The sequence below is a fragment of the Astatotilapia calliptera genome, chromosome 4 (assembly GCF_900246225.1).
Source record: "Astatotilapia calliptera chromosome 4, fAstCal1.2, whole genome shotgun sequence".
NCBI lineage: Eukaryota > Metazoa > Chordata > Actinopteri > Cichliformes > Cichlidae > Astatotilapia > Astatotilapia calliptera.
In genome coordinates this window covers 1,360,445-1,382,508 of record NC_039305.1, presented here as the reverse complement: position 1 = coordinate 1,382,508, position 22,064 = coordinate 1,360,445, and the positions used below count along the sequence as shown (strand labels likewise).

The 22,064-nt window shown below is 40.5% G+C and overlaps 1 long non-coding RNA gene across 2 annotated transcripts; it reads left to right on the top strand.

Annotated features, from left to right (window-relative positions):
* Window positions 1-9,663: 9,663 nt before the first annotated feature.
* Window positions 9,664-16,139, top strand: LOC113020152 (uncharacterized). 2 transcript variants are annotated; one of them, XR_003272164.1, is made up of 6 exons: window positions 9,664-9,953; window positions 10,687-10,755; window positions 12,396-12,466; window positions 12,585-12,622; window positions 12,705-12,866; window positions 15,086-16,139. It is a non-coding gene; the product is annotated as an uncharacterized LOC113020152 (long non-coding RNA). The 2 variants fall into 2 exon arrangements; XR_003272163.1 differs by lacking the exon at window positions 9,664-9,953 and adding an exon at window positions 9,962-10,186.
* Window positions 16,140-22,064: the final 5,925 nt, after the last annotated feature.

Genomic DNA, 22,064 nt, shown 5'->3' with positions numbered 1-22,064 from the left:
AAAGAAACAATTAGTAAAATAGTCTTGTTTTCTAATTTAGAAAATATTTTTTTAAGAAGATGCCATACTAGCTGTTTTAGGTTCATCTTTTTGAAATCTTTCTTATGCCTCCTCCGGCTAAAACCCACTGTCTTCTGATTGGCCAGATTCTGGAAGCCTGCTGAGGGTCAGCAGCAAGCTACACTCGCCTTACTTTGGGGTGTTTTTTGGCTGTGCCCAGCACGATGTCATAATATAATAAATGTAAAAGTTTTCGGATAATATTTGATGACATGAATGACCCCAAAGTTCAAACTCTGAAAACAATCCAGTAAAAGATGATCTCAGAACATCTGAAACGTGCCTTAAATTCTGCGCTTTTAGTTGTAATCCCATGATATCGTAACATAAATAAATTTAAATAAAAGTCAACACAATGTTGAAAACATCCATAAGCATATGTTTGACTTGTTTTTGGAAAACTTGGCCATGATTAATATGAACTTCTAATTCCTTAACATTATAAATTTACAGAAAATGAGTCTGCAGTGAGTAGATAGCTAGGTTCTTCAGTCGGGAAGCTAACATTTTATTTGACAATGCAAAGTGTGGGAGGCTGGCATGCTAGCTAACAAATCTAGATACTAAAGAATGCTTGAAAATATATAAATTTGCTTTTCATTTAGAAAATTTGCGATTTGTTTGAAATTTACTTAAATAAATGTTTCTAAAATACTTTTGGATTTGCTTAGCTTAGCACAAAAGCTTTGCATGCTTTAAATGAAACCACAATGATGTTTAATATGATCAAGTGACTCTGTGACACTATACTGACAGAAAATAACTCTTACTATGAACAGACAGAGAATTGTTCTTCAGTGGGGTTTTTAGGCACAATGTTTAATTAAATACAAGGAAGCTAACATTCGCATTGCTAGCTAAATAGTTAATCCTGACACGAAACTATAATGTGTGAAAATATTTAAATCGAACTGCTTTGTGGTGACGGTGTCTGGTTCTTCATAGAGAAATTATTTGAATTGTTTTAAATAAAATGATGCAGAATATGATTAGCTTAGCACAAAATCTAAAACTCAGTAGCAGCAGTTAGCTAGAAATCTGCTTTCCAACAAGAAAAAGTAAAAAAATTACATTTGCATGTTTACCACTTAAATTTTATTAGTGCTCATGTTTTTAAACAATCGTATTCAAAGCAAATAGAATCACATTTAATACGGTTATGCTAATTTTGAACCAGTACCAGTGTGGCTGTACTGTATGTTCTGTTATGTTTAGCTAATTATTTCTATGCCATAATTTACTCATCAGTGGTCATGAAATTAGGTTACATTTTTTCCAAAATACCTAAAAGACTTTTGTCATTTTGTCATTTAAATACTGAAAAGTTTCTCAAGAGCTTCTCATTTTGAACACACGCCTGTACATGCTGTATAGAAGCTGCAGTTAGTGACGGTCCGTTCATTTGATGCCTACTTTAACTCTTTATGTTACACCAGTTTTCATTTTCATTTCTTTTGTAAATGCTCTTTGAACACCTGATAACCTGATCTTTGTATTTTTATATTTCTAGTCTCATCCTCTGAATCTCTTTTGTATTTACATGGTAATCTACTGTTTGTATCGCTCAGTATGACCTGCTTCTTGCTTTTTCTTTTTAAGACAAAGGAGAAACTGCAAGGCGGGGGATGGTGTAAGCATGAGTATACCAACTTCATTATGTCCTCTTATTATTGATTGCTGTGTCCTGACACCGGACTCTCGTTGTGCCTGTGCATGCCTTAAATTGATTGCTTTATGGAGCATAATGAATGAGTATGGTTGTACACAAAACATTTATCAAAGACACCGTTGATCTTGACTTCTGATGTTGAATATTTGATTATGTTTGAAGGCAATAAAGCCCATGTTAAATTACGACCTCCTCGACGTCTGCAGGCTCATGAATCTGCCGAGAGCAGCGGCACAGAAACGCTTTTGCTGGCGGCTTGAACCAAAATAAAAATCCCGCTCGCTGGCTCTCTCGCTACACGCCGGTCGTCTCTGGGGACTGAATGTTGTTATCGCTCGCTGGGTCGTAAAGTTTGATACGGGAAGCTCATTGAAAGTGTGACTCGCTCTCTGAGTAACCACGGCTTGCCAGTGCACGCCATCGTTTCTGTTGACGTCAATGCGAGACCTTCGTAGGCTGGAGGAACACGCACATTTACATCTGCCGCACATGTTTTTTGTCTGTGCAGAATTCAAGTATCAAACTTTACAAACTTTCATGTGATTCCAACATGATATTGAATCCTGAATCCCCCGAGTCAGTGCCCAGAAACTTTATGCCAATATAATGTGATGGCGGATATTATCTGTGTGTCTCCATGTTTATATTTAAGGATGTTTTTTAAATGATAATTTCGTCTTAAATCAAAATGCAGTCCATGTTAACATCACAATCAAACAACCAACATGAAAAGAGACGCATGCTTTGTGTCTGAGGAGATATGCAGGTAGGCTGAGCTGCCTGTGCAAGCAGAGGGAGACTTTACCCAGCTCCTCTAGTCCAAGCGATGAGAACCTTGAATCCATTATCTATGAGACGGGAACAATCAAAGAAGTAAGTAAGGCTCTTGTGAGATGGAGCAGGGCTGTGCAGAGAGGTTTAAAGGGGCGGGTGCCCAAAGTTAAAAAGGGGCACATTGAACCAGGCTGAATAACAACAACACACATTCATCAAGAATCTAATATGGGAAGGGCAGGGCTGTGTTGATCTGAGACTGTAGACATTAAAAAGTCCACAGGAGAGATGGTAGCTGATTAAACAAGTGTCATGAGATAATAACAAAATGCAAAGATTGGTGACAGCGCTTGGAACCATAAGGACACAAAAAACTGTGAGAAATAATTTAGGCTCTGCCTGTGAATCACTCTTTGCTTCTCTTCTTCCTTCCATCCCATCATTTCATATATCACTCTCCACTTGCTGTCTATCTGAGAACAAGGCACAACTTGCTATTGCAATAAACTATAATCTAATTATCCACACCTAACAACTCCTGCACTTAATCTATAATAAAATGATGACAGAAAAATGTTATAGCCCTGCCTTTAGTAGCCTCACACAGCTCCTGCTGTTTCCTCCTCATGTCCTTACCAGGCATGTCTGGACAATGTTATATCATGAGTAATAATTTAAAAAAATCTATATACATAAAACACACACATGCACACACAGTGACACTTTAGACCTTCTTCAGAATACTGTATATACTATGGGCATCACGGTGCTGATCCAGAATCCTTACATATTTATTACTAGAGCTACAATAATAAAGCAAAGAGGAGGGGGAAGTAATAAATATGAAATAATGTATTTATGATGATTCCATTTGTTTCACTATCCACTCTGTGCAGGGCAAAGCTTATTACATCTTTAAACTGTAGAGATACAATCATTTTACTGTACAATCATTTTACACTCAGGAGGAAGAACTGTTAGAAACACCGGTGTCACCTGATGCTAAGAAAATTACCTAGGAATTTAGTTGTTTTCTATTAATGAGCAAATCCCACGAGCACATGAAAAACAATAACAATAAAGATGTGCTAAATCTCTGGAGGGAGATTGTCGTTTTGCCCACACCGGCGGATGTGCGAAGACTCACTTGACTCTCTCGGGGAGCCTCGCTCCGATAAGATGGTCTCACCCCGAGGGGAGAGTTTGTAAGTATAACTTAGACTTTTCTTTTTTGGACTAAATAAAACAAATGGAAGACTTCCAGTGGGACACAGCCTCCAGATCCTCCCATCCTCACTGCCCCGTGTTGTTACGAAAGCACCAGTTTTTTCATAGTTTATCCTCTCTTGCTTCAGTTGCTCCCGGACCTTGATCTCATGTTTTATCCGGTCATTCTTTCAGGTTTGGGGGTGTTTTTCCATCTGTTGCATGGCTCAGTTTGGGCTTCAGGTTGTTTCATGGGAGTCGGGAGTTCCACGTGTTTATTCTTCTGCTTGTTTTAGACCTTTTTCTTCAGTGTTAGTAATGTGTCGGTCGCGAACGAAAAGATTCGGCTTTTTTTAGTGAGCCGAACCGAAAGAGCCGGTTCTCTAAAAAGAGCTGGAAATCCCATCACTATTCAGTGTAAGCAGCCACACTGTTACAGCATCTTAATACAAACATGAATGTATTTTTGGAAACTCTGAAAAAAGTTAAAGTACTTCTTTGGCACAGAAACACTCCACATTGGTGTTTTACTGTACATGAATGCCTGCGACCGCCGCGACATTGTCGGAGAGGAGTAAACTTCCAGAACCTGCGGACGCTTCAACGGGCTCCTATTGGCTGAGGTGAGCTCAGTTGTTTTACTGAACCTCTACCTTCTGACTGTTATTTAAATCTGCCGAGTATGGGCAAACGCGGGGGCGGAGTTCCGGCTGTCCTCAGGAAGAGACTAACATATAAACAACTTTCAACAGACTTCTACTCAAGCTTCGAAATCCTACTTTTTGAATTGGAGTAATATACAGACCTCCAAAATATAACAAAGATTTTATTCGAGATTTTTCAACTTTTTTAGCAGGAATCATCCCGAGTTATGATCAAATTTTACTAGTAGGTGATTTTAATATCCATGTTTAATACTCTAAGTTGTTTTATTATGTATGTTGTATTCTTGTACAGCACTTTGGTCAACGCTCCTGTTGTAATTAAATGTGCTATATAAATAATTAAACTATTAAACTATTAAACTATGTATGCTGCCCCCACAGCCAGCTGGCTAAAGAAATTTGATTGAGTCTTTTAGCCTCATCCAGCATGTATTGGATCCAACACATGTACAGGGCCACACGTTGGACCTCGTGTTGTCTTTGGGATTACCAGTTGTTAATTTGGAAATAAGTGATGCAATCTTTTCTGACCACTGTCCATTAGTGTTTAATATACTTTTATCTCATTGCCATCTTAAACCTACATCCTCAACACGACGTTATCGTGTTTTTAAACCAACGGCCACAGAACAGTTTTCCACTGCCTTTGAAAGACTGTCGAATTCTTCCCTTGGTGATGGTATTGAGCAGATGGATTCGAATTTTAATAATAAATGCAAGATTATTCTTGATGTGATCGCCCCATTTACATCTACATCTACCCCATCTCTGTATAATGTCTCATTAACATATACCTCCTCAACTGCTTTTGACCAGATTGAGGCTGTATGTCTTAACCAGGTGGAAGATCTTTGCAATAGCAACCCATTTTCTAAAAAAGATTATTAAGGTAGTCGGTCCTGACATTTTAACTATTTTTAATAGTAGTCTCAGCTCTGGAGTGGTACCAACTGGATACAAGCACGCTGTAGTGCAGCCAGTGCTTAAAAAGCCAAACCTTGATTCTTCTGTTCTTGCTAATTTTAGACCTGTCTCCAAGCTACTGTTTCTGTCAAAAATTTTAGAAAGGATTGTATTTGAGCAGCTACAAACCTTTCTAAATAGTCATAATACCTTCGAGAAGTTCCAGTTGGGCTTCAAAACCCACCACAGCACAGAAAATGCCCTCCTAAAAATACTTAATCCGGTATGACCCAGCTGTGCTCCTGCTCCTAGACTTAACTGCAGCCTTTGATCCTGTTGACCGCAGCATTCTGATCTCCCGTTTGGAGCAATGTGGTATCAAAGGTATCCTCTTGGAACGGTTTAGGCCGTATCTCTCCGAGAGGACTTTTTCCGTGAGCCTTGATGATTTTATTTCTTCCCCAGCTCCTTTTACTTGTGGTGTCCCGCAGGGATCCGTATTAGGCCCAATTCTTTTCTCAATCTATATGTTGCCCCTAGGCCTAATCTTTAGGAAGCATAACATCTGCTTTCACTCATATGCTGACGACACCCAGATTTATCTTCGGTTTAATAGAAACACCTCCACACCCATGGAATCGCTAGTCAAATGTCTTGACGAAGTTAAAACCTGGATGGCCTCAAATTTTCTTACCTTCAACGAGGATAAAACTGAGGTAATTATTTTTGGACCGAGCTGTAATTTCAATGCCCCAGATTTGGACTTATGCAACCTAACGTGCTGTTAAAACACTTGTAAAAAACGTGGGGTTTTCTTGGATAGCAAACTTACATTCGAGAAACAAATTAATTCAGCTGTCCAGCGGCCCTTTTTTAAATTAATGCTCCTATCCAAAGTGAGATCTTTTTTATCCTTTAGAAACTTGGAACGAGCCATTCATGCGTTCATTTTATCTCAACTGGATCACTGCAGTTCACTATATGTGGGTGTCAGTCAGTCCAGCTCGGCCTGGCTCCAACTGGTACAGAATGCTGCAGCTCGCCTTTTGACTCGTGTGAAGAAACACCAACATATTACTCCGGTGCTTGATTCCCTTCATTGGCTTCCAGTGCGTTTTAGAATTAAATTCAAAATCTTACTTTTGACTAATAAAGTGCTAATTGGCCGGGCACCGGACTATTTGTCTGACCCATTGCAGCTTTATACGCCCTCTAGAGCCCTTCGATCAAGCGATCACCTGCTCCTTACCTCACATAAGTCTAGGATGGTTCATAGAGGAGATCGGGCATTTGCGGTTGTGGCACTGAAAATGTGGAACGATCTACCTCTCCACATTAGAAAGGCCCCGACTGTCACTCTTTTTAAATCACATCTTAAAACATATTTTTTTACTCTGGCTTTCGAAACTGTGTGAGAGTTACCAATTATTTTATCCTAATTTTCTTTTAATTTTCTTACCTAATGTTGTTGTCAATGTCATTGTTTAACTGTTATTTTGTACAGCACTTTGGTCAGCTCCCTGTTGTTATTAAATGTGCTTTATAAATAAATAAGTGAAAGGAAATGAAATGAATCAATATGACTGCTGCTGATGTTTAAGCATGAGCTTGGTCCAAGTATTTTATATCGCAGCTTATCCGTGTATGCTTGCATGTTCCCTGTTTCCTTCTAGACTGGTGGACCAGTCTTGATGAGACTTTGCATAAACATTGTCTGTGAGTACCAACATCTATATGATGTATGCAAATATTTTATGCAAATCCCACAGGTGCACATACAGTCCCAATCAAAAAAAAAAACTGTCAAAAAATTCACATTTTGCACAGTTGGATTGTAACAAGGTTCCAAGTCAATCTTAAATATGCAACAAGAAGAAATGGGAGTGAGACAAAACAGTTTTCTGAGCATGCAGTTTATTGAAAGCATCGCTTAAACTGAAACAGGCTGTTTTACAGCTGATAAAAGTTTGGGACCATGTGCCTTTAAAGGCCAAATCTGTGCAAAAATGTGGATTCGTTGTCATTTTCCGTCATGATGTTCTGATGGCAAAGGCAAAAAAAAGTTCCCTTTTTGAATGCGGTCGGGCTGTTGAACTGCGTGAGTCACTTGTGTGTTATTCACAGCCCATCAGCAGCTTAATAGAAGGCCATAAATCAGGAGAAGGTGTGTGGGTGTTTAAGTTCACAGTAATCGATACTGGAAACGCAGAGGCTCAGTTTGCAAAAGCGAAACAGTCGTTTGTGTTCAACGTCATCTTAAAAAGTCGGCGTGTTGCATGTTCATACAGATGCTTTTATGTTTTCGTGTCTTTTTATTTGACGTTAAGGTGGCGAGGGAGGAAGGACGGAGACATAATGAGGTGGCAGACTTCATTTTCTTGCAACTTGTTTCTAGGACGAGAGGGTTGTCATGGTAACCGTCAGCAAGGGAGTGAGATGTTGGGATGTGGTGGGAGAGGAGAGAGAGGTCTGGTTCTTCACTGTTAATAAAAGCTCTCTCTCTCTCTATCCCAGCGAGCTGCATTTGAATTTTAGATTCTTATAAATTATTAAAGGACTCTGCTGGGGCTGCGAGAGGAGAGATGAGGACATGGACAGCAGGAGGAGGAGGAAGGTGGGGAGGTGGGGGAGGATGGGAAACAGAGAAGAAAAGCAGGGGAAATAAAATTTTAAAGAGCGTTCGTGTTACATGTGTGGGGGCTGAGATAGAGGCATCTCCAGGTGTCTGCAGAAGGAACAAGAGATGGAAAAGTAACAAGACAGGAGGAGAAACAACAGATGAGCAAAGGAGGAGGTGCGAGGGAGGGGGAGGGGAGCTGTCATAATGCAGCAGGGGAGGGAGAGGAAGGGGATTTGAGGTGAAAACAATAACAAATGAGGAGAAAGCGAGAAGCTAAATGACCCCAAACACTGGCAGGAGGAGGCGCTCACAGAGGAGACAGTGAAGCAAAAAACACGTGTCATGTTTAAGGAGATATGCTCCTATAACTCATCTTCGATGGAGACGTAAACAGAAGCAGCACAGAAGCATTAAAGTGAACCATTTTTCATCCACCCAGTCTGAGGCTGTACGAGCACCTTTAAAAATAAAGGTCACAGAGTGCCACAGCTACACAAACAGATGGTTGTTAAAGGAAAACACAAAGAGAAGTGTATTTGTGTTTCAGTGTGTGTGCTGCCTGCTGTCACAGCAATGAGTGTGAAGACTCCCTCGGTCAGAGCGATGTATCAGTGAGGCCGGAGCGACAGCAAACTCCTGTTCTGCTCACTCCCAGCTTTGCATGACTGACAATAATCCTTTATCTGATACTGGGCCTTACTGCGGCCCCCAGGGTCAACCTGTGTCTGTTTTAGTCCCTCCCCCTTTAAGACACACTTGTTTATGATTGACTGCCCCTTCCAAAGGCAAGGTTTGAACAGCAGGTGGGTGGAGAACCAATCCACCGCAACAGTTTAGTTGCAGGTTGTCAATGAAATGATTGCTGTAGATGCAGAGATTGCTGGCGTTGCCGTAGTGTCGGTGATTAGTTGCTCTGAGTGTTTGCAGTGATTGGCTGCAGAAATTGTTGTCATTGGTTGGTTTAGCTGCAGGTGTTTTGCTGTATGGACTCTCAGTGGTTGCAGGATCGGCCACATCGCTGTAGTGACAGCCCGTTGCAGTACGACTTTATGTGCAGATGCTGCTTTAATTTCATTGGTTGGTGTCATTGCAGTGGTCGGGCGATGCCACCTTCACATTAAATGGCTTTCTAGGTGATTTCAGGCAGAAGTTGCAGTTTGGTTAAACTCGTGAGGTCGTTCCTCGGCAGCTCGTGTGCTGACGAAGACCAGAGGGCGGGCCCACATTACACCGGTTTTAGAATCGCTGCACTGGCTCCCCGTGTGTTTCAGGATCGATTTTAAAGTTCTTTTATTGGTTTTTAAATGTCTTAATGGTCTTGGGCCTTCTTATCTCTCAGATCTGCTTTTACCATACGAACCCTCGCGGACGCTGAGGTCCTCTGGTGCTGGCCTTTTGATTGTCCCTAAAGTCAGGACACATACTCACGGAGAGGCAGCTTTTCAGTGGTATGGTCCTCGTCTGTGGAACAGCCTGCCGGAGGAGCTCAGGGCCGCAGAGAACGTACATGTTTTTAAGAACAGGCTCAAGACCCACCTTTTTAATTTAGCTTTTACTTAGCGTTTATTTATTTTTTATGCTTATTTATTCTATCCTGTTATTCTATTATTAATTTAGGATTTACCTAATATTTTTTGATTTTATTCTTATTCATTTTTTAATCTTCTTACTCCATTTATATTTATATTTATATTGTATCCTGTTCTTATTTATTTTATCATTTTACCCTGTATATATCGTATTGCGTCATATCTCCACACTGTAAAACCCAACAGTGCATCTTACTAAAAGAAGTAAGTTGTTCTTACTCAGTTCTGAAAAATAGTTAAAGTAACTTTCATGAAGTGTGTTAGGTAGACCCAAAAGTATACATATGATATAATAACTTTATTGTAATAAGTACACATTATGTTTTTGTAACGTTTTAAGTACTGTTGCTTTAAACTGTTTAAGTTGTGCTAATTCATTTGTATTAGTCATCATCCACAGCCCCGCCCCCAGTGTTTTGCCTGGACTTGTCGGCCATGAGACAGGAGCCTCGTCAAGAGAGTGGAAAGTACAAGATAAAGTTATTTTTGTTTTTTTGTTAATGCTTACTTCTAGCATACAAAACGTACATTTATCAGACTGCTTTGTTTTAGTTGTACTTCGTTGTAATTTATCAGACTACTTTGTTGTAGTAGCTCGTAACTTAGCTTGCCAGCACACAATTCCCGCCTAGCGCTGTATGGAGTCTGCCTTCACAATTTAAAAAATTAACGGTTGGTGGCTTGTTTCAATCAATAGTTGGTAAGTAGTCTGATTTTTGCAAACTGCATGCCACAAAACCTTTGGTAAAATCAGTGTTTACGCTTTTCTGACTCTGACCTTTATCAAGTTCAAATGTAGCCTACTTTTGACACAGTGAAAATAGTAGAAAATTTATTTAGTGTTAATTTTAAGAGTTTAACGGACAAGTTCGCCTTCACAAATTTTGAATATGATGGTTAGTGGCATTTTAGTCGCGAAATAATTTACCTTTTCAAAGCTGCACTGCACCAAACCTAAACGTTTCTGACTCTGTACTTTCCAAGGGTTAGCCTATTGTGTACTTCACTTGTGTAAAATTGCTTTATTATTTTATAACGTATAGAGTAGTTGACCAACCTGAATTGAAAATGAACTGTAGTGCAAGAATAAATCTTACTGTTTTCCAAGCTTGTGTTATTCAGATTGACTGTTTTTAAGTGAAGTAAAAGTAAAAACTGTTCTGCTAGCTTTCTGTCCTCATGGCTTTTGTGTTATTACAGTCTGACGATTGAAGGAGCAGTAGCATGCCGAGAGATCATCCAGCACTGCACTAAAGACAACCAGTAAAGGTGATTTTAAAACGATTTGGTATCAAAATGTGGAATTGCAAGTTGTGTAGTTTGTCTAGTTTTTCTACTGCCATAAAAGTCATGTTGTTGAAGCATTATCGGCTCAACCATGGTCAGTACTCCACAATTTCACCCTTACCCTGTCTCTACAACACATGCATGTGTACATTTAATACATTTAATTCATTAAAGATACACATGTCAAGAATGCACACTCCCACGCAAAGAAAAGACGGTTCTTATCCAGATTTGAATAAATATGGATTTTGTTGCTCTATGTGTAATTTTAAGCAGCCATTTATTGAAAGCCAAATGTTTATCCATCTGAGGGGGCATTTAAAACGAAAAGAAACTGTTCCATGTCCTTTCAAGAACTGCAATTTTAAAACCAATGTCTACTCAACCTTCAATGCCCACAAATGCAGAGACCACCAAAATTCAACAAGTTACGATGAAGGCATTGTGCAAAGTGTTATAAATGTAGAACAAAAAGATGACATGCAGCTTGATTCAATAGAGTCATCAGATGACAATCAAGTGGCATCCACCAGTGAAATCAGTGGAATTGAGGGTTTAGAAGAGCAGTTGCAATACAATCTGGCTGGATTTTTCTTGAAAATGCAGACCCTTCTCCATGTGTCCCAGAGAGCAACACAGGAGATTATTGAGCATATTGATCAGTTGTTTTTGTTATCACAACCTTTGGTTAGAAAATCAGTTGTAGATATACTGAAAAAGCACAACTGTACATATACGGACAAACTGGTGGATGAGATTTGTCAGGCAGTTTCTGATAGTAATGTTTTACATAAATGTGTCACATCTGAAGGACCACTATCTACAGCAAAGAGGAGGAAATCATATTATGAAGAAAATTTTCCATATGTCAAACCTGTGGAGTATTTAATTGAATCGTCAAAGCACACTTATATGTATGTGCCTATTCTCACATCTTTGCAATTGTTGTTGAAAAAAAATGATGTGCTTGAAGAAATTAAACAAGCACCCACACAGATTCCTGGACATTTCATGTCATTTTGTGATGGATCCTACTACCAGGAAAATGTTCTACTGTCACAAGAGGGACAGAAATTGTCAATGATACTTTATGTGGATGATTTTGATCACAAACCCACTTGGTACCTCAAAGAAAATACATAAAGTCTTTGCAGTTTATTGGACACTGGAAAACTTTCCAGTTAAATCTTGTTCTGCTCTACACTGCACCCAGCTTGCTCTGCTGTGCAATTCCAATGATGTACGCCAGTTTGGGTGTAAGGAAATGCTGTCACCACTCTTAAATGATCTGAAAACTCTTGAAGAAGTAGGTGCCTACATTGAGACTCTTGGTGAATGTCTTAAAGGCACTGTCTACTCTGTTGTGGCAGACAACCTTCTGCCCATGGACTTGCTGGTTTCAATGAGAGTTTCAGGTCTACATATTTCTGTAGGTTTTGTCATGCCACCCAAACAGAAATGCAAACAGAAAATGCTGTTACAGGGAATTATGTAATGAGAACAAAAGATGCTCATGATAATTATTGTGCAAGAGCTTCAGAATGATGACATTAAGGAAAACTATGGTGTTAAAAACACCTGTGTTCCTTCTGACCATCTCTCTTTCTTTCATCCTGTCACAGGCTTCCCACCTGACTTCCTACACGACCTGTTTGAAGGTGTCATTTCAGTGGAGTTGGCACATTGTTTAAAGGTTTGATTTCTAAGAGATATTTTAACTTAGAAGACTTAAACAGAGCAATTCTGCACTTTCCATACCAACATTCTGACAAAGTTAATCGCCCTCATCCAATAACCTCAAATTTTGCCAGGCGAGGGACCATGGCCAGCACTCTTTCATGAGACACAGGTAAGTACAACTATGTATATAACATTTGCTGCTCATATAGTATGCTGTGTTTTGCTTATAATATTTTTGGAATTCTCTTCAGCTCTACTTTGAATTTCATCGGATCACCAATCAGAATCTGCCACATGTGTTTTATGCTGCGCTGGATGATTATGCTCCTCAGCTGACTGGACTTTACAAAAAGAGGAAAACTGGACGGGTCGGTGAAAGGATGGAGCAGCTTTTGTCGGCATATGGAAAACAGGTATTTAAAAGATACTAATTATTATTCTGCTTGCTTGGCAGTTGCCATTGTTATGTGTTTGTTTATATATATATATATATATATATATATATATATATATATATATATATATATATATATATATATATATATACATATATATGTATTAGGGGTGCAACGATATTCGTATTGATATTGAACCGTTCGATACAGTGCTTTCGGTTCGGTACGCATATGTATCGAACAATACAACATTTGTAATTTATTTTATCAACTTTCCTTCTGACGATGCTGTCTGTGTGGAGCGCTCAGTGAATCTGCGTTCGACTACTCCGCCTAGGCTGCACTGTCGAGCGCAGATCCACTGAGCGCTCCACACAGACAGCATCGTCAGAAGGAAGAGCGCAGGGCAAGCTAGCAAGACAGAAGTTAAGCTCTACTTGCAACAGGCAAATTGAACGTCATTCAGATCTGGCGTTTGGAATTATTTTGGTTTTCATGTGACGTATGACCCTGAAGGTAAGCGAGTCATGGACTAAAGTAAAACAGTATGTTGGATGTGCCACGCAATGCTCAATTACATTGGTGGGAGCTAGTGTGTTAGCGCAGTTAGCTCGTTAACGTGTTGGCCGTCTAGCCCCATGCACGGAGCGATCGGCGGTAGCTCGTTAACGGAGATTTGCCTGTTGTGGCGTTAAGGTCATTTCAACGAGATTAACCTGAAAGCACTAGTGGGAACACAACGAATATGACTGCACATTTACGCCGACATCATCCTAGTGCAAAGACAAAAACAACAAGCATGCTACTAACTTTAGCCGAGTCATTTAGACAGCTGTTAGCACAGGATTCTCCTTATGCTGCTGAGAATATAGCCCAGAAGAAGCGGATAGTATAGCTTTTATTTTGGAAAGAGCCATTTCTCTGTAATAAACTCTCTTTTCCAAAGATGAGTGATTCCTCAATCAGATACAGGGCTTGCAATATCGCTAGCCCGACGTCCCGGAGCTAGCGATTTTTTCAGTCGGGCTACAAAAATCTCTCTGCCTTGCCCGTCGGGCTATTGTAGGAAAAATATATGTCAATGCTTTTGCATTCTTTCAGAAATGTAGCTGGGTAATTATGTCATTGGGTGAGCCACTGTCAATATGTGACATATTGCAATCGCGTTTGAATTTGCGCTTGCTTTTTTGCTTTCACTTTGTAATCGTGCGAACTGTGTATAGAGAGCGACAGCACTGATCTGTGAGTGATGATAATTTGTGCACCAATTCCTCTGACATCGTCTTATTAATCGTTAGCTTACTATGCAAACATGACAAGTGAAATCTCCCGCAGCTTAAACATGTGAGAGGTTGATCGCGCAGAGAATCGCTGAGCTTATGTGAGTGAGCGTGTAAAAGCATTTCAGTTCTGCTGAGCCAAATAAGACAGGTCAGGGTGAAGAAGTGACAGCCAAAGAAAAGCTTACCACAAAACGGAGAAGTTATGACAAATCAGACTATAAGGCAAAAAGAAAATGCAGCTTTATGGTTTCATGGACAAAATAATTTCTGTGGCTGCGATATGATGAGCTAAATAACCAGGGCTGCACATAAGTGGTCCGCAGGTGCGCATTCGCTGTCAAAATAAAAAACACGCACAAGGGTTAGGGTTAAATTTAAAAACTGTACTTTTGAGTTAAAATATATATTTATAATTTTAATAAATGACAAATTAAAAAGGCATGAACATTTTTTTTGTATCGAAAAAATATCGAACCGTGACACCAAAGTATCGAACCGAACCGTGAATTTTGTGTATCGTTTCACCCCTAATATATATATATATATATATATATATATATATATATATATATATAAGGACACAAACGACATCTATGCAACTAGAACAGCAGTTCTGGCCGGCCTACCAATGTACCTCAGAGATTTTCAAAACATGCAAGGTACTTTGGTATTACAATAATTTGCACATTTGAATTTAGAAAAGGTTGAAAGGAGTTTATAAGTCATCTGGACTTGGGTTGAAAGTTGAAGACGTGAAGTTGAATGACTTATAAACTTCTTTCATCCTTGATTTGACTACCTGGATGAATGAAAAATGAACCTTCACTGTCAACTTAAAACATGTTATGATATATAGAATTTGAAAAACTGAAGAAAGGCGCCTGAACATTTGTATTTATGCTTTTAACAGAGATATTACAGATGAATAATTGTGCACTCTGTATTATATCTTAGGGTGAAATTGAGTTCTATGAAGCCATAGAATTGCTCTGGTTGCTGATGTCGATGAAGAGGAGGTGCCTGGAGGAGTTCCTTTCTCACCACGCCAAGTGTTCATAGAACTTGAAGATCAGTTTGTTATGACTCATCACTCATGGACTGATGCCCTGGTGTCTTTGTTTGGGCTAATCTATGCTCTGCATCTGAGCTATCCTATGAAGTATACTGGCTTTTTTGAGTTCATTCAAGTAGTGTTGCTGCAGCTAGACGATGAGAGAAAGCAACTAAAACCAAAATTGCAGACACTAAAAAATGAGCTTGTGCAGATGATGTTTGTTTTTCACTGGTCACTATATTCGTGCTTTTTCAGTTATCTGTGAATGGCTTCAATAGTTTTATTTGTTCTGGGTAATTAGCTTTCTAAAAGGCAATGTGGAGAAAGCTAAGAATAAGGAGAAAATCCATATTTGACGTTTTGTTTGTGATTGAAAAAAATCTTCACATAGTGTGTAATCTTAAGCTTATTTCTAAAAACATATTTTAGTTACATGGAAATCTTTTGCGAGATAACTGATAATTAGTCAATATGTACAGTATACTTTCATGCTTTATTTTTTAATTGTGTGATGAGTGCCAGTTCACTCGAGGTCTGGGCAAAACTGTTGCGAAGCCACAAATACCTTTGAGAATACTTTTTGTTAGTGACATCCTTAGTTCAGCTGTTTTCTATAGTTGCATTGCTGTAGTGCATGTGATTTCATTATTATACTAAATGTTACTTAAAATTGTGATTGTTATGGCTCTAATTGCCTCTAGACTATTGTTTTTTTATGATGTACACCTATGTATCAGGTCTACATGACTAAATTTGTGTTTTGTACATTTAATCGATTTTCAAAATGCTACAAAAAACATTCAAAATTCCCTAAAAGTGCAAGTTTTAAAATGCCTAATTATTTGTTATTTGATAATGGCTTTAGCAGTCATAGGTTATGACTGAAAGTATGGTTGTATTCATTCTGTATTTTCTCTGCAGTTAAAGTTAATAAAAACTGAATGGAAAGAATAATAGCTTGGTTTTGTGTTAATAGTACTTGAACCATTTGGTGCAATCGGTTTCCCCAATTGGATTGAGTTGTTTAAATACAACTATTTAAGTTAATTTAACTTAATTTGAATATGAGCATGTAACACTTTAAATAAGTTTGAATAAATACAGCATCTTAGTACAAGAAATTTAATGGTTTAAGTTGAAACATACTAAATACAATGAGTAAATAAACATAATGCATTTGAGTTACATTATCATATTTGCTTTGGGTTCTTGGGACTCTAATAAAGTACTTAAATAACCCCAAACTGTTTAAGTTATAAAACTTGAATCAATTGGTGCAATCGGTTTCCCCAAATCATTTGAGTTAACTTGTCAGGTTTTACAGTGCAGTGTTTCCTCGGAGGGCGCTCTCTGCACCGGGGCTGTTATTGACCGTGGCTGCTGGGTCTCTGGGGTCCTCTCAGCCTGGTTGGGGGGCTCCTTGGCCTCCCTCCGGCTGTGTGCCCAGCCCGGAGGCTGCGGTCTGTGACCGGCTCCCGGTGCAGACGGCTCCCTGTTATAGTGTTTCCTCACTTGGCTCATGCGAGCCCAGCCCAATTTTTACTCTTTAAGTGTGCGCGTGTGTGTGTGGGTGGGTGGGGGTGGGGGGATATACGTGTATTGAGAGTGTGGGGAGTGAGTTGGAGGGTGGGGTGGGCTGCTTTTAACTATGTAAAGCACTTTGTGCTACATTTTTTCTGTATGAAAAGTGCTTTATAAATAAAGATTGATTCCTTGTTGATCATGTGACGTGGTGACGAATCGAAGTCGGAGCTGCTTCAGCCTTTGTCTCCACCCTGCTGCCTTTTTCCTTTCAGTCCGTTTTTCAGAACCAACGGTGAAACTCACGAGAGGACAGCTGTGACCAAAAGCTGCTTCTGAGTGTCGCGTTCCTACAGTACCAGGGCACAATGGAAAACAAGTCTAGTTGCTGTTGTGCAGATCGTGACCCTGAAGGTTCGCCTTCATTGTTATTGTTGTTATTTCTTTGTTTGTGGTTGGATGTGTGCAGTTGTGTACTGTGTATATACTTGTGGAGTTCATGGTGTGACGGAGGCTTCAGTCGGCAGCGCTGGGTGCTTCTGATCTTCTTCTTCTTGGGCTGTTATTGCCGCGGAGCGTTTTCTGTGCAGCTGTGCAGTAAATCTGTGCTTTGGGTGCTTATGAGGTGCATTTGGTTTCTCTGCGTTCGCCTGCCTTCATGTCACCTTGGCGAGCATTCTGGAGCTTAGCGTGACGCCGCTGCCGTCTGGCTCCCTGCTGAGGATCTGAGGAGGGTGAATCTGTGCCCGCTGACTCACAGGGTGGTGATTTTAAAATGCACTCAGGAGATTCAGGTCTTTGGATTGTCCTCGACGTGGCCTCCCGATTGGTTATCAGGAATAATAATAATAATAATAAACTTTATTTATAAAGCACACTTAAAACCAAGGGTATGCTTAACAAGTAACATAGAGAATAAAAGGAAGATAATAGAAATAGGACCAAAGCAAGTACTACGTATGCAAGCAGACAGCTGTCACTGATACACAGGAAAGCAGCAGATACAGAACAAACAAGGAATTAAATGAGCACAAAAGTGCATAATATATGCAGGAAGATGCTCTCAGATGTGTTTCTCTGCGTGATGCTGGTTACAGGCTGAAGTCGAACCTGCAGTAAATGTTGCTGTGTTCGCTTCAGCTTGGATCTGGTGGATGTGAAGAACACACAGGTCCCGACTGGTCGCCTGGAAGATGCCGACCTCTCTGCAGAGAGACGCTGAGGTGAACGCTGAGTGTTTCTGGCATCATTCTGAAAATATAACGCGATTGTTGGATGTCATGAACCATTGTGTTTCTGGATCTTATTGTTTTTTCAAGTAAGAGAAAAAAGAAGAGTCAGAACATAAACATTTCACGAGTCTATTAAAAATGTGAAAAAGAGCAAATCTGACACAAAGTCCTACGTGGAGGAAAGATTAGATTAGTGCAGGACTGGGTGAGTCACCAGTTAATTTTCTGTCAGTTTCTTAATGAATTAAGATTCATTTCTACTGAAAGGTCGCTGCACAAACACACGTCTCTGTTCTCAGTCTGACTGTGACGCTCGCCGTTTACTACTCAGGGTTTCTGTGGCATCGATCAGCTGATTTATCGATGAATCCTGGATATCCACGCAAACGCGGAGCCAGCAGAGGGCGATGGGTCGATAACAGAAGATGAAGAGGAACCTGAAGGAGAGGAGACAGTTGGAGAGAGTTAGAGTCAACCTTGAGGGATTTCATTATCCTCCCGATTCAATTACAGGGTCGATGAATTGAGTTAAAGAGGAACCACCTCGTCTCTGCAGAGCTGCTCGCCCTGACGTGCCTGCGATCGAGTCCATCCTAATAACGGACTAAAAACATGCTCTTTCACACGCGTGCCTCTCTGTCGCTCAGGCTGATCGGTGTGATCGGGGTCGCTGTGCAGAGAAAGCATGAGCGTTTGCAAACACCGGGACTGAAACCTGCAGTTCCTCTATTGTCCACTGGGGGCTCCAGCGGGGGGTCCTGTGTTCACATGTCCGAAATTTCAAACATGCAGAAAATCATGGTGGCTCTGCACAGGATCGATCATTTTCATTTAGATCCAGTGGATCTGTGGGGAGTACAAAGACACGTAATATTCGGAGTAAAGCTGTAGTTGTTTCATTGCTCCTTAAGTGTGATAGCTTCAGCCTATGTGCAGCTTTAAAATCTACAACCTCACCTGGGACACGCCACAGCATGATCACCAACAGAGAACTCTGTGAGCTCCCTCTAGTGGCCACACGGGAGCACAAGCCCCAGTGTTCAGTACGCTGCCCAGAGCTGGAGCTGGAGCGTCTGCTGATGGCGCCTTAAACATCGGTTTCCTCTCTGATCACTCTCAACGTTTAAACGTCACTGTGACGTGAAGCTGGTGATCCCAAACCCAACCCAGATGCAAAACTCAAAATGACGTGAAATAAATGATGAAGATGGTCCCAGTGGTCCCAATCTCACCTGTTCATTCTGTGCCGGGCTATACACTGGGCCAAGAGGGGGCGTTGCCCCCTCAAACAAACATCCTGCCCGCTCAAGTCAAACTTTTACAAGTTGAGAACGAAAATAATAGTTTACCACCAAACTGAACATGGACACGATTCACTACAGTAGCTGCAAAACCGCTAGAAAAGGCACACATGAGATGACATCACATCTCGTTCGCTCTTTCGCTCCGTGCTGTGTTTGACCGCGGTAAAGTGAGCCGTCATTTGTGAGCCGCGGTCAAGCCAGCCGCCTCCTATCCGCCGCATAAATTTCCTTGCGCTTTTACACCAGTCTTTACGGTAGCGCCTTTTCGCTTTATATCCTGATTGAAAGCCTAGACTCGCGCACACGCGCGCGCGCGCGAACAGGCACACGCACACGCGCGCACACAAATTACAATGAAACAGCCCGATACAGTCAATACAATTATGTCTATTTCAGAAATTCATTAAAAATCATCCTGAGTAGTTGAGGTCCAACTTTCAACAGATTCCTTCTCCGGGACACCTACTGTACCTGTGTGCCAAGTTTCAGCCAGATTTACTTTAAATTCCTCAAAGATTAAAGGACATTTATATGCAATTTTTATAAATTATAAATGCATTATAAAATTATAAATGCAATTTTTGAAAATTGACATAATTCTATTGTATTGACTGTATATAAATGAATAGAAGTTTCCATTAATTTCTGAGGAATTTTACAGTGAATCTGGCTGAAACCTGGCACACAGGTACAGTAGGTGTCCCGGAGAAAGAATCTGTTGAAAGTTGGACCTCAACTACTCAGGATGATTTTTAATGAATTTCTGACATTTCCATAATTGTATTGACTGTATCGGGCTGTTTCATTGTAATTTGTGTGCGCCCATGCGCGTGTGAGTGTTCGCGCGCGTGCACGGGTGCGCGGGTCTAGGCTTTCAATCGGGATATAAAGCGAAAAGGCGCTACCGTAAAGACTGGTGTAAATGCGCAAGGAAATTTATGCGGCGGATAGGAGGCGGCTGGCTTGACCGCGGCTCACAAATGACGGCTCACTTTACCGCGGTTGTGTTTGTGCGCATGCTCACCCTCCCTCAGCCAATCACTGTTAGTATGCAGATGACCCGGGGGCAGGTTTCTCAGTAGGCAGGGCGTCAGGGTCATAGCGGCTGTAACTGACAGTGAACGATTTTAATGTTCTTCACTGTATCTGTTAGAAACATTTTTTTAAATTTCCTTTAATTGCGGGACTTTGGTTAAATCCAACCTTTGAGGTGCAGCTACGGCAGGCAGTGAGGTGCGTTTAATGCGACTCTGTTAATTTGAGTCCATAAATTGAATGTCTGATTTTATTCTCATTTCATTTTTGCAAAATAAGGTCATGTAATTAAGATAGATTTTATGTTGTTGGTTGTAAAGATATTTTATTTTATTCTGTATTTCTATTTTTCACTTTTATATTTCAAGACTTGGTGAATTTGCCTTTTTCTTTATAACTTGGCCTACTTTGTTTTACTTTTATTTAAATTAGCAGTTTTCAAAGCTGTTTCTGTGCTGTGATGAGCTCTGAAACCTGACTGAAATCTGTTTCCCCCTGAGGGATTACCACCATAATGTGGTCGGGGGGGTTTGCGTGTCTCAGTTGGTCAGGTCTTAGGGTCAGGCACGTGCAGAGGGGGGGCTAGAGGGGCTTGAGCACCCGCCCCTTTCCTGATGGGTGCCCAAAGTGCCCTTTTGTTGAGGCAACTTTAAAAAAAAAAAAAAAAAATTTTATCTGTGTGTGCGTGCGGAGTCCTGTCTGTGCCCCTCAACAATAATATTTAACTATTACAGTTTTTTACAGACGCTAGGACACATGTCTCAATACTTAGGTCACGTTTGCAAAACTCCTCACACAGTGAGCACAACAGAAGTCTATGTGGGCTAAACTGAGGACCAGTTATCATTGTTTTGGCACAAAATGCATTCAATGACTACATCTCTCAAATTTCATGAATTATCTTCTCACTCAGACACAACAACTGCCAAAAATCTTTGTACGTACAGGACATTTTGCATGTGCTTACATACTGTTTTCAAAACTGTTAAACTTATGGCCAAAACAATAACACAATGCAAAACTTAAAAAGACAGCAAAATCCAACAGCAATATTTTATTGAAACATATTTTAAATCTAAAAATGCAGTTTAACCAGCCACAGCTGATTCTCATTGTAGATGAACATCTGCACAGATGTTACTGCTTCAATTTTTCAACTCCTTCAATTCTGGCAGCCAGAAGATTCTTTCCTAGGTGTGTTGCCCTAGATGACATAAGATGTGATGTGGATGAGAACCTGTGGCCAAATGGAGAAGACCGAGTAGCTCCTTCAGGTGGATTTTCTCAGGTGGATTAAACGGGCCACGCCTCGCTCTTTGGCTTTGCGTGGGTCGCGGCTCAAAATCATCCCTGCTTGTTTTACGCCAGGCCTTCGTGTGCTCTTTGACCTTTGAGACTTTCTTCTGATTGACTGATGAACAGGGTCTGTCTCCACCCATCAGTGACCCACAACCTGACCTTTTAATGAGCACAGTTGCCCCCTCGTCCTGGGCTTCACTGACCCCGTTTCATACATCCTTCAATCAGAATGGGGCGTATCAGATTTAGATGGAAAACAAACCTTTGTTTGACTTTATTGTAACAGCTGAGAGAACACGTGATCCTTTGGAGCTGAAGGTGAGGACGCTTTGCTTTTGGACTGGAGGAACATTTGAACCCAGAGAGGGGACACCCCATGACCTCACACAGGGCCGGGAGTAGAAACACGGTCATGAACTGAGCGTTTGGAGCTTTTGTTTGCTCATTATTGGCGAATCAGAGCAGCTCATGAAAATAAAACACGGGCA